The sequence below is a fragment of the Canis lupus genome, chromosome 11 (assembly GCF_003254725.2).
Source record: "Canis lupus dingo isolate Sandy chromosome 11, ASM325472v2, whole genome shotgun sequence".
Taxonomy (NCBI): Eukaryota; Metazoa; Chordata; class Mammalia; order Carnivora; family Canidae; genus Canis; species Canis lupus.
The window spans coordinates 29,345,188-29,359,217 of NC_064253.1; the positions used below are offsets into that span (position 1 = coordinate 29,345,188).

Below are 14,030 nucleotides of genomic sequence, written 5' to 3' on the forward strand. Positions count from 1 at the left end.
GGGATAGAATTACTGAGGGAAATGGGCCCAAATGCAAACATATGGAGTTAGTTTTAACCTAGTTTCAAATTCCTATATGTCCTAAAATAAAAATGACCTGGACAGAAACCTTATGATTCTATCGGCCTGAGTGTGTCTATAATCAGTGCCTTATCTTAATGGAAAGTATCCGATTTGCCCCTCTGGATAGATGACTAGACATTGTATAGCTTCAAATGACTGGAAGTAGATGAATAGAGCTTCTTATTTGGTTCCTATCTGTATTCCATTAAAGAAGGTCTGCCTTTGATTCTAAGGTCAGACCTCTGGCTTTCAGATTCATCATAGCTTGAGTGTTTTTCAGAGAACTTCTCAACCATGGAAAAGGATATAACATTTGATTAATTATCGTTGTATCACTAAAAATATGTGTGGGTAAGCAGGTCACGTGTTATCCAGAAGGCCTGGACTGAAAGTCAGTTAAGATATGAAGGGCTTCCCTGACAATAAGTGCAAAAGGAGCGTTTATATCATCCTTCCAAGTAATAAGAGGAAGAGTAGATGACTGGTTGTTATATCTAGAATACTTTGCAATATATGTAAAACACAAGGAAGGGCTCTGTGTGCTGTGCATATATTAGTGCTGGTGTAGGGATTGGTTTTAGAAAACATGGAAGACAGTTTTTAAGCACATTCCCTTGTTCAGGGACATATTGTAAAATCCTACATTTAGTATGAAATTGGTATTTTATGAAAAATACTCAGTTGCCTTAAGTAAAATCACTAATCTAATTGCCATCCTGTATACCTATGTCGTATACCTTGGTCTTTAACCAGAAAACTTAGAGACCATAAAATACATCCATGCTATGAGATTCATCTGCAGTATTTTGCTGCTTTATAGCAGCTTTATATAAGTAGAAGAATAAAGACAAGAAGGCCAGAACCAATATATAAATGGTGAGAACTGACTAAACAAGATCCAGATTAAATTAAACCTAAGGATATTTTACCTACAGATCACTTCATTGGAAAGGTGAATATAAATGAGTTAAATAGTATTAAAAAGAAAAACTATTTTAGAAATATGTCAAGACTAAAGAACTGCAGAACATTTAAACTATATAGGTCAATTTCTTAAGAAAAGGTCAAGTAAGTTAAAATGTAGCTTAAGTTTCAAAAATGGTTTTATTAAAACTGATGCTAAACTATACATATATACATATATACACATTTACCTTGAGACACATACAGGTCTAGTGTATATGCATATATGGTGTATGTGCCTGTGTGCATATACGTATAATCCTAGTGATAAAACTGAATGGCCTTGCTATGATCACTGAACATGGAATTAGAACACTTGTGTTCTGATTCTGACCCTCCTCCTTTTTAGCAGTGTCATCTAGTAAATCTTTGAACCTTAGTTTGTGATTGTAAATTGATAATACCTATTTACATACACAGGATTGTTACTGTTCCAGTGGTGGGTGCAAGTTCTGATGTCCTAATCAGATCAAAAGTACAAACTAATAGGTCATTTGAGTGACAGCTTTGACTCCCACTGCTTGTGAGGAAGGAAATGAGTTGTCCTTGTTCCTGCTGGCAGCTGTTTTTTGACTATGAGGGAGGTGGCTTGGCAAAAAAGCCAACATGAGGAAGAGGATAAAAGGAAGGAAAAAGAATTTGAGCAGAAAAAACTTGATATCCTACACTGGGGCTCTTCCTGATTCCTAGACCTTTTGTTACAGGAAACAAAATATTTCCTTATCACTTAATCCAGTGTGAATGTGATCCACTTTATTTGTAGCATCTTTTTACATTTCCAAAATGAGCACTCTCTTCTTTATCTGAATCAAGCAGGTATTAAATCTCTAAGAATAAAAAATAGTTTAGCCTGGTTAGGTCCACTTGCAGGCACAGCACTAGTTGATATTTTATATATGTAATCTCATTTAACTTTGCAATCCTTCTACCTCACAGATAAGAAAACCAAAGTCTCAGAGAGTGAAGCAATTTGCCTCAGGTAGCAAAGGATTCTAAACAACACTGTCTGGTTGCAGATTTCATGATTTTTTTTTTTCATTAGACCGCTAATAAAGCAACTGTAAGTCTTTACAGATGATATCCCTAGTTGGTAGAGGTCTGCTAAAAATGCAGTCTTTAAGAGATATGAAGAAATAGCCCCAATAATCATTAATGCTTCTACAGTGAATGAAGTAATGGCTGCATAGTGGTGGCATTTCCCTTTCCCTTCTAACCAAAAAATTGCAAAAACCTTCAGAACAAGGAAATTATTAATGCTTACACAAAACTATAATTTATTACATTTCTCCATGTGCTTCCCTCTCTATTGTAGCAATTCTTTCCTAATTCAAAAGAAGCTATTATTAAAAAGCTAATCTCCTTTTATATGAAGAGCAGTGTATGCTGCAAATATCTCAAATTATATACTAAACACAGTTTTACTGAAGGGTTAGAATAGTGGGACCATTATCAAGTCATATGGGAAAAGAATGGAATCCTCTGAATAAATATAAAAAACTCTTATCATGAGAAGTGGTTTATTTAACTACAAACAGTGGCATCTTCAGAAAAGCATTCTTCTCTTTTTGTAAGCAACATATAAAATTGTCAGATTCTACCACAGACATGTCAGGAGCAGGAAGAAAACTGAAATAAGTATTGAAAATAGGAAGCATTAAAAAGCAATGCTGAGCTGACTGGAAGGAAACATGAAGATAGGAAATGGAAATAAACTCAGGTGTTTGGATTTGGGTGACAAGATCCTTCTTATTTTTATCATGTTGAATAAAAGCAAGGAATATCTTCGTACAGATAACTTATTTGGTAAAGGTGAGTGCAGCAAATTTAAAAATCAATAATTTTGTTATTTCCATGTTTATTTTGATCAGTTTTCTTAACAACAATGAAAATATTAACTATTATGTCTTTAAATAATAATGCTGGGATAGGAAATCCAGTTGCAAATATAGTACAACACTAAAGAGTTTGTGATTAAAAAACAAAAAAAAGCATTGTTATGTTATTTTAAGATTATGATCAAGTCCAAACATCGAACTTCTCTAAGTGACTTTAAAAAAATCTTTCCAATAAAAAAGATTTTTATTAATAAGTGTCCTATGATGTTAGAAATGCATTTAAATGGTGAAAATAATGTTCTATTGATTGAAAAAGACTATACAAAGCCATCCTGATTAATTTAACATGAATAAACTGATTATTTGGGATAGAGAACCAAGTTTGAAGTGATAATAATAACCAGTCATTAAATTATTTTGGTGATGGACACCACATATCTACTCATCACTGACTGTGTAGAAAGCAAAGAAGTGGGAGGTGTGGTGCACAGCAAAAATAACATAATAATGTATAATCTTTACACTCAAAGACTTTTTTTGCCTATGAAATACTAATAATTATAAAAAGGAGAACATGTTGAATACACTAAGAGAGGTGTATGCAAAATTTTGGTCAAGTATGGTGCAAGAGGTACTTATTTTCAATTGGAAGATCAGAAAAGACTTCATAGAAAAGATGCCGTTGGATAGACCTTGAATAGTGTGTTGTGGAGAACATGCAGATGTGGAGAACATGTTTGAGAAGATACCAGGGTTAGAAAATCCTCTACAGTTTTCCAGCAATGTTAATTAATGTAGATAGAATCTCTTTACTTTATAAATTTATATTATATTACAACATGAGTCTTATTGTCAAATCTATTGTTTTCTTATCTTTCAACATACTAGTCAAAAGCTGGTTACAAATTAATTATATACTTCCCTTTAACATCTCTAGGTATTTAAAGATTCTCACTTTTCCTCTATATATCTTCCATATTCAGTAGGAGATGTTAAAACTGTCCCTGATAGCTTTTCTTCAGTCTTCTACTATTGTTGGATCAAGTTGAAAGTTACACAAAATGCTTCAAAGCAAACTGTCTCAAGTTATTACATCCAGACTTTTAAAAAGCCATATTATATCAGGTGCAAGTTTGCTCAATAGTTTCCTCTTTTGTCAGAATCTTCTTTAATTGGGAGGGCATAATGGTATACCATTAATTGTTACCTTGAGACTTCTAATCCAGTTGTGGATTAGCAGCATGATTGGCATTTCTATTGAGAAAATAAGATCCTATCAAGTGATCTTCTGGACTGTTGCACAAATCTTGACCTGAGGAGGATGTGCTCAGTTAGCACAGAACACAATTTCACATGTGGGGACAACTTTTTTGGCCACTCCGATCCTGCCTTTGAAGCTTGGTTTTCTTACTTTCATTTAATTAAGAGTCCTTTTCTGACTGATCTTTAGTCCACCCCTTAAATTTTGATGTTTCTGCAGGGTACTGTCCTCAGATATGGTTTCTTCCAATTCCTGGATTACCTTTTATTCTCCTGTCATATCAGCAATGATATTTATATCTTTAGTCTTCATAACTGTGAAGTGCTAGACATGTATTTTCAATTGTGTGTTTGTCATCTCAGTCTAGAAACAATAATCATGCTAATAACTGTGATTTATTGAGCAAACACTATGTGCTAGTTACTGCTGGGGCACTTTATCTGGTTTAAACTTCAAAACGATTCCAAAAAATCAGATAGATTTTTCCCCTTTTACCTGAAACTCAAACTAGATCATGCACTCCAAATCATGATCTAGTAAAACTTGGATTTATTCCATTCTAAAACATGATCCACCAAAATGCACACATTTTATGCTATGCTTTTCCATATATCTCAAGGGAATCTCAACGTCTGTTTTTCACCTCATCATTATAAATTTTCTCCAATTAGAAAACTTGAAATTATTTCTTCCTATCCCTCTATCAGTCATTAGTTCTATCTCTTAAATATAATTTTAATCCCACCTCCTCAATCTCACTGTTACAGTTCAGGTTCTTCTTACATCTTATTATATCTTTTCTAGGCTTATTACCTCTTCCCTAGGCTGCTGCAATATGGCTTTCCAACTATTTGTTTCTGTCCCCAATTTTCCTCCTTTTAATCCATTCTCTCCATCTCTGTAACAGCCATATTACTCTTAACCCAAATTAGATTACAGGTAGTTTAAATTTTCTTCTTTACATTTTTTTTTTCAGTTTCTAATATACCAAGCAGGTATTTTTACAGACTCAGACAAACAACAAGTGTTTTAATATAAAAAAGGTCTTCGGATATATTGAAATTTTTGCACAGAAAAATGACTGTTTTAGAGAAGTACTCTAGAAAGTTTAATTTGGCAGTAGCATATAAGAAGGATTTGAAGAAGAAGAAAATGAAACCATAGACATTGGCTTTCTCTGCTTCCGGAGGTCTTATTATTTACAGTGTGGATTTAGACAGGGACGATATGTCTCTGATTTGGGGATCAGATTAAATTGGGAACACTGAAATTTTGCCCTGAGTGATCCAGTAGTGCCTTTCTGGGTAAAATCAGATTAAAACTGGTTGCATTACTGCTAAAATTAATGCCATACACCAGGGAACAGATGTGAGCTCATCATGTGAGTTCAGTAGGGACTCCTGATTTCTAATCCAGCCTGATACCTTCTTTAGCTTTGAGGAATTGAGTTAGTAAATCTGCTTTGCAAAAATGTGGTTAGTAAACATGCACAGGGCTTGTTTCATTAGTTAATATGTCTGATGCTTCCAATGACCATATTTTTCACTGCAAACATGTTTCTTTATAAACAGTTTACTGGAGATTTTTCACCTTCTTTGAAGTACTCTTAATTATCACCATAAAATCAAGTTAATACATTTATTGATGATGTTAAATCTGCTATTCTAAGAAGACCAAGTCAGCTAGTTTAATCCATCATATTTGACAAAGTCTCACATGGATACTTTAAAAATTATTTCTTACTTATAAGCATTACTGTAGTCTTAAGTTCCATAGGCAACACTCATAAGCCCCTTGCTTTCAACTATAGAGTAGGTTAACTATACATAGTTCTGGGTCAGTTTTGATAAGATTTACAGATATAATGTTTAGATTATGTATGTTTATGAAGATATTTAGAACTAATTATTAAATCATTTAGGAGGTGGTTTTAAATTGATGGCATTGGATGCAATTGGAAAGAACACAAAGTCTATATGTTTACATTCTTTTGTAGCTTATTGAAAATGGATTTGGACATAAATTACCTGGAAACTGGACTAATATATACAAAAACATCAAAATTAATCTTCAAGAACCATTTCTAAATTTAATACCATATTATTAATACAAAACAATTTACAGACCTAAGAATTTTGGAGTTCATAAGATGGCTTACTGTTTTGGAGGACCATATTAGGATATATATCCTAAAGTGCCCATGGCTTTTAACAAAAGGTGAAGTATGTGGCCATTGAAGAATGCAAATTAATTCAGAGTATTTTTGCAGATCTCTATGGGTGGTAATTTAGTCTAATGGGAACTTAATAACTCATATTAAACACATTACTAATCTGATGCTTTGCTTACAGTAAATTAAAACCAGTGAAATTATAAATCACTTATTAAAGAAAAAAGTGTCTTCTTGAACTGAATTTGAATCTTCTCTTAACTAAGAAACAGCAGGTAGGAAGAATTCTCATTTCCAAATGAATTCCAATCATTTTATATTCATGTTAGAACATCATATAAACATTTAATTCAAACAACTCAAACCAGTGCTTTTCATGTAATCATATAATACTGTAAATATGAACCAGGCACTTTACTAGTTTGCACTGAACTTCACACTGACCTCCATTTCATATTCCTTTTTTTATTACTATTATTAAGTAGGCTCCACACCCAGTGTGGGGCTTGAACTAATGACTTGAGATCAAGACCTGAACCGAGATTAAGAGTCAGATGCTTAACTGCCTGAGCCACCCAGGTGCCCTTGCCCTTCCATTTCATGTTCTTGATGAGCAGGAATTAGTATTTAATTCTAAATTCTTGAAAATACATTACTCAGGATTCATGCTCAATTACTTCTAAATAATAATAATAATAATAATGTCCATAAAGGTGTCACAAAAATTCAGATTCTGTATAAATTATTGTTCCACAGAAACTTATAAAACAAAGCATCAAGAGATTTTTCTTCAAATTTTCTGAGGTGACATGGACCAACATTTCCTAATAGTAAGTAGACATTTTTATGCCTTTCTTATGGATTTCAGTTTTCATCATTATACTGACTCATAGATACTTCTGTCTGATGTAATTGCAAAGTCAATAAAATATAACTTTGTATTTATCCATTCTTTTATTAATCCATTCACTCACGTATAAAAAAATCTATAGAGTGCCTACTTTAGTGCCAAACATGGCTCTAGAAGATTGCAGATACAGCAGTAAACTAGATAAATGTCTATTCTATAGTTGGGGAAGAAGTAATCAACATAGTAAGCACATCATTATGCCAGTTGGTCCTAAGGGCCTTTAAGGGAGGGGCATGCAAAAAGAGAGTAAGCTTATCAAAATTTCAGGTTTCATGGAGGGCCTTAGTGATGTGGTATATTATAAGCACAAATTAGAAGATGAGCTAGTAAGCCATGGCGATATCTGGGAGAAGAGCATCCCAGATATATGGGTTGGCAAATTAAAGCCTTGAGATGAGTTTGATAAATAACAACAGGAGAGCAATGTTTTTTGGAGTTGAGTGCATTCTAGGGAAGGAAGTAGGAGCTCAAGTCAGAGGAGTAGTGATGGAGGATGGGGGGACAGATGACATATATCTTTATAGGACCTAAAAAGGACTTTGGATTTGATGATGAGTGGGGGTATTAGAGTGAACAGAGATATAACATGATATTTCATGTCCCTAAAAGAACACTGTGGCTATAATGTGAATGCGAATTGGGGTGAGGGGACAAGGAGGCAAGGGTGATCAGGTAGGAGGCTACTGCAATAATCCAGGTGAGAGATAGTGGCTTATTACATAAGAGTTAAAGTAATGGTTTTGAAGGGAAGTAGTAGGATTCTGGATTTTGAAAGTAGGATGAATAGAAATTGCTGACAGAGTCAGTTAGCTAAATGAAAAAAAAAAAAAAAAGAGGATCAAGGATGCTCTAACTTTTTGGCTTTAAAAACTTGGAATGAGGGAGCTGCTATTACTGAGTGGAGGATGACAAGAGGCAAGAGCTCCTGTGAGGTGAGAATTCAGGAGTCCTATTTTGGGCTTGTTAAATTTTAGATAATTAATAGACAAGCAGGTGGAGAAATGAGAGTTGTTAATTGAATATATAAGTGTCCAGTTCCATGTAGAAGTCAGGGCTGGGGATATTAACTTGGGAGGTGTCAGTCAGTAAATAGATTGTATTTGCCTAAAATCGAAAAAGTTCCTAAAATTAAAAAATATATATATCAACCATCTTATAGAAAAGTAGGTTAGAGAATTAAATAGTTCAAAAAATGCAAATGGTTCTTTGTCATAGGCAGATACTCAAACTTGTTCATAATAAGGAAAATGTAAACCAAAGCCATTAGGCTGACAAAAATACCCAAAGATTTCACAGCATATAATGTTGGTAGAACTTTGTGAAGATTTACCTTGTGGAGAAGCGTGCTCTCTGTTACATTGCTGGTAGGAATGTGAAATTGTAGTTGTACTACCACAGAGGAAGATTTGGCAACATTTAGCCAAATTGACTCAGAAATCCCAATTCTAGAAATCTACCATAAACACACCTAACAATGTATACACCAAGTTTTTTATTGTAAGACTATTTGTAATAGCAAAAACAACCTGAAATAACTCAAATGTTCATCAGTAGGAGCCTGATCGAATAAAAATTATGGTGCATCCATATAACAGAAAGCCATGAAACAGAAAAGGATGAAGGACATCTCTATGAATTGCTATGGAGCAATCTTTATGGTATATTGTTGAGTAAAAGGCAAGGAAGAGACAAGTACACAGTATGCTATTATTCATCTAAGAAAGAAAGGTTATATTAAGGCACCTGCTTGCATTTTTTTTAACTGAGGGGACAAACATAAATCCATTTTTTTTAAAGCTTCTGATAAAGGTAGGATAGGCAAGAAAGTAAAGAGGAGATAGACATAGAAATTAAGACTAATTTTTATGTTTTAATTCATATAGAGGAAATAGGATAAATATTCAATCTGTTCCCTTTATTTACCAGTTTGTTTTAATTTTTACTTTGAAAATATGTAAACATTTATGTAATTATAAAACTAAATTAAATTTAATAATTCCTAAAATTACTCTGAAACTGGCACTAAGAAATCATTTAAATTCTCTGGCACTGAGTTTCCTAATCAGCAATATTAAGAAGTTGAACTATAAGGTCTTTAAACCACAGAATTTTTTACATATACCAGAGAGTCTTAATAATTAGATTCTTAGTAATAACATGTAGTATGTTTTGTAGAATAATAATATATTTTTTTGGTACTTACTCTGTCAAAGGTTCTTTGCTGCATTTTGCATATATTATCTATCTCATTTAATCCTCACAGCTACCCTATGAAGTAGGTATAATTATTTTGTTTTTAAAATAAAGAACCTTGTTCCTAGACAAGCTAAGTTAATTACCCTAGGTTATGCAACTATTTAAGTCTTGCAGACAAGATTTCAAACCAATTCTATAAAATTCTAATATCCGCTCTTTTTAAGTGTTTTATGCTGGTTTCTCAAGCTTAATGAACCATACATTTTTTTACCCATACACTTTAAAAGCAATTTTTTTTTTTTTGCTTCTTGAATATACTAGTCCATTTTGGTTCTTTATGAAAATAACAGCACCAAAATTAGATTCTGCCGAAAAACAGAATAATTATTTCGCTGTGTTAAATAAGGGCAATATGCACCATAGACAAGGATAAAGGTGTTTGTGTTTTAATGGTGTATATAACTATTTGGTGGTTTTCATGTTCTTACCAGTGTTCTTATTGTTTATAATATTCTATTAGCATATTTGCAGAAAAAAAGTTTAATAACTGCTGTAAGAGTACTGACAAAAACTGAGGGGAAAAATGGTAATATTGCTAACACGTATGAAATTTCCTCTGCCCGACCTCCCCAGGCTTATTTGTGATTATCCTCGATGCTGAAACAGTTATTTCATGCTAGTTCTTCCTTTTTTTTTTTTTTTTTTAGTTACTCTTTACACTTTCCTAATGTGCTTCCTCATGGTTTAATCTGTTTGTATACAATGTGTGATTTTAAATCTATTGATGGTATATATTCCTGCAAACATACTTGGGCCAAATCAATTGAGCAGCAAATCAAATACTTAACTGCTTGCTTGCGCATTCCATTTAAAAAATACCTTCCATGGCAAATCAATAGAGAGTTGGGAGAAAAATATAAGAGAGAACAAGAAATCCTGGCATGTTAAGATAGAAGTATTTTGTGAACATAGCTCAGCCCCCACTCACAGACTTAATGACCATGATTTAACTATCAGTTAAGAAACTGACATGCATATGAATTATTGGATATAGTCAATCCTACTGAGAAAGCAGTTGGTGTGTCCCTTTTGTGTAACACAACCTTTTAACCCTTTACATTCAAAGAGAGTTTCTACTTTGCTTTTAGAAAGTGGATGTGGCGAAAAGAACACCGGAGCAGGGATTAGACCTGGCTTTCTGTCTACATGATGTGACTTTATGTAAGTCACTTCACCTCCTTTGGCTTGGAGTTTCTGCCCATGAAATGAGGGATTAGCCAGAGAGCTGTAAGATTCTACAGGCTCTAATTTCTGTAACAGTGACCTCTCTCTTTAGGTCCGGTTAAGAGTGAGATGCTGATTCAAATTTTCCTTACTGTAGCACTACTCTGTATTAGATGAAGATTCAACAATGCACACAAAGTCCTGAGATAGACTCTTAAGTGAAAGTTCTAAACCTTGCCTTCTCAAGATGGTTTAATAAACTACTATAGGCAATGGTTTCAGGTTCTGTTAGAGATCTTATTACAGAGGATTGACTTTAATTCTCTTTAGTGGAACTCATTAACTAAGAGGAGTAAATACTTCAGGTATCATTAACTAAGAAACAGGGCTATGGGGGGACTTGGGAGAAACAGTGATTTGAGACAACATGTTTTCATGAGGCGATAGGGACAAAAGTTAACACAGAACACAGTGCTGCCCTATTAATTGTGCAGGGTGAGTATTTGAAAGTACTCTGTGCTAACTTAAATGGTTTATGCTTTAATTACACTTATAATCATTTAATTTAAAACTACACTTGGAAAACCAAAAGCTGCTATTTTCCTTTTCTTTTTTAAGATAGCACCATTGATTAGATACAAATGATTTGGGGGATTTGGTTGCATTTATTAAAAACATGTTGCAAAGGTATAAATTTTAGTCCTTCTGTATTCAAATATACTGACATGTTATGCTAAAAGGCACATTTAGCACCCAACAGAGTGTCCCTTACATTCTTGAACATAGGTCCTTATGACAATGTATAAGAAGGAAAAATGCAATAAATTCCAAGAGGTTCCTTTCCCTTTCTATAACAATGCTTATTCCTTATTTAGCAATGTTTTTTGAGTAGTTATAGATTTGTTAGCACTTTTATTTGCTAAAGGCCTAGTCACTTTCCTGGGAAGTGTGCCTTTCAGCATAACATGTTAGTATATTTGAATACAGAGGGACTAGAATTTCATCTTACTTCATTTTTTATGTATTTTTATAAAAAGAATGATGGCAAGTGTCTGGCAGAACAGTAGACAAATCTAAACCGGTTCCAGTGTTTACCATCCCCCAGACAAAATGGCAACCATAAAAGAACTCTCACTCCTAACACAACAGAGTGCTGCCTGCCTCCTACTAACTAAGGAGAAGTGCAAGGTATCCTGAATATTTGTTGATGGACATCAGACTTACTCCAGCTGTCAAATCCACAGCTGTTGGGTTTCCTTCTGAGTGATTGGTGCCACTGATGCCCTCCAGCTAGTATGTTCCCTGATAAGGTCCAGTGGAGAGCTGCAAAAGAGCTGAACACTTGGCTTCTAATAGCAAATGCAAAAACAAATTTCACAACAAATTGCATTTTCAGCACTGCCTGATGCCATACGATTAAACGAGCTGAATTTGTTCCAGTCCACTAACTCGGAAGACATCATGATGGAACAGTTTCTCTTGGTGACTGTTAAATGTTAGAGCAGTTAAGGGAGAAGGATTTTTTCTTTTTTTAACTTCTACTACAAAGCAGCGGGTTGGGGGAGGGAAAGCTGATCAAGCTTATTAGAACTGCTTGATTAGGAGAAAGCAAATAAGGCCATTTAACATCTTCAGCAGGGTAAAATCTGTCAGTGAGACCTCTCTATGACTTTCTTTGTGCACACGCGTGTGTGTATACACACACACACATTTATTTATTTATTTATTTTAAACTGGGAGATCAGGAGATAAATTCAATATTTTTATTTAGTACTTACTTTTTTCCCCAAAGCCTGCGTAAATACACAATATAGGAAAAATATTGATAGATAAATTCACATAATGCCTACTATGTGGTTGACATTACAGGCATACATTACTTATTTAATCCTCTCAGCAAACCTCTGTGTTATATTACTAATACTATAACTTTTTACACATAAGGAACTAAGGTCCAGAGAAGTTGAGTAAGCAAGACTGCAGACTAATACATGGCTGAACCAGAATTTAAACCAGCCCTTCTTAGTTCAGAGTCTGTGCTATTAATCACTATATTCTGCTGTCTCTTGAAGTTATACTAGTTTGATATTTGTTCACATATAGTATTATCATTTGGCCCAATTTCTTGAGAAAAATAGTTTCGATGCAAAATCAAGTGTATGATTCATTTGTGTATTAATGATTAGTGTAAACCATAATCTGGTGAAATTGGCCCATTTGATTTTAGAAAGAGACTTCCTTTTTAAAAAAAATCACACATTGTGGAAAATGTTTCGTGTGTGCTTTCACATGTCTCGTCATGAATCGTTGTGGCAGACATGCCTGATAGTAATTCACCTTACGATATGAAATAGGATAGTTGCATACTTATTCAGGAAAGTTAGAGAGTTACAGGAGAACTGGATTTGCTGCTCTGCAACTTACTGATATTCTCTGAGCTCTAGAGAGAAATAAAAATACCAAGTCTACTGCACAGAGTTGCTATGAGAATCAACTGTGATGACATATGTGAAAATACATCATGAGGCATTATAGTGGGTGGGAAATTGAACTGCTCCAAGTGACAGGCTGGGGAAACCCTGGAAGAATGCCCTCCACTGTTGTAGGAATTACATACCTGGATAAGGGACAAAGGCACTGTGAGGCAGTTGGAATGAAGAAGGCAGTTCCTTGGGGGCTTGTACAACCCAAGAGGTTAGTTTAATACAATTGAGTCAAAGTCCTTTACAACTAACAACTAACACACACAGCAGCTCATGGCTTTCTTCATTCAATCATTTATTGGTACATTCAAGAATCATTCATAAAATCTTCTGTGCATCAAGAGGTGTACTAGGTAGTCACACCATCACAGCTGTAACATAGCTCTGATGAAGCCAATAGTATAGTGGAGGAGAGAGATAAATAAAGAGACAAATATATTACACTCTGCTAGTTTAAGGACAAACAATTCTACAAACTTTTTGATGATGCCCTTTTCTCTGCCTTGACTGTTACCTCTATCCCATATTGGCAGTACATAGTGGGGTGGTTGAGAATCTGCACTCTGGTGCCAGCCTGTCTGAATTAGAATCCTGATTTTATTCCTTGCTAGATATGACCTTGAGCTAGTTACTAACCTTCTATTTCTCAGTTTACTCACCTTTTCAATAAGGACTATAATAGGGCCTACCTCACAAAGTTGATGTGAAATTATACATGGTTATGCATGTAAAGAGCTTAATACGGAAAAAATGCTCAACATCACTAATAATCAGACAACTACAGATCAAAAGTACAATGAGACATCATCACACACCAGTCAGAATGGCTAGGGTCAAAATAACAAGAAATAACAAGTGTTGGGGAGGACGTGGAGAAAGGAAATCCTCGTGCACTGTTGGTAGGGATATAAGTTGATGCAACCAC

General features: G+C 34.3%; 1 protein-coding gene across 36 annotated transcripts in view; it reads right to left on the reverse strand.

Annotated features, from left to right (window-relative positions):
* PTPRD (protein tyrosine phosphatase receptor type D) overlaps nt 1–14,030 on the reverse strand; it is a 2,185,700-nt gene that overhangs the window by 827,971 nt on the left and 1,343,699 nt on the right. The gene's annotated exons all lie outside the window — the stretch shown is intronic.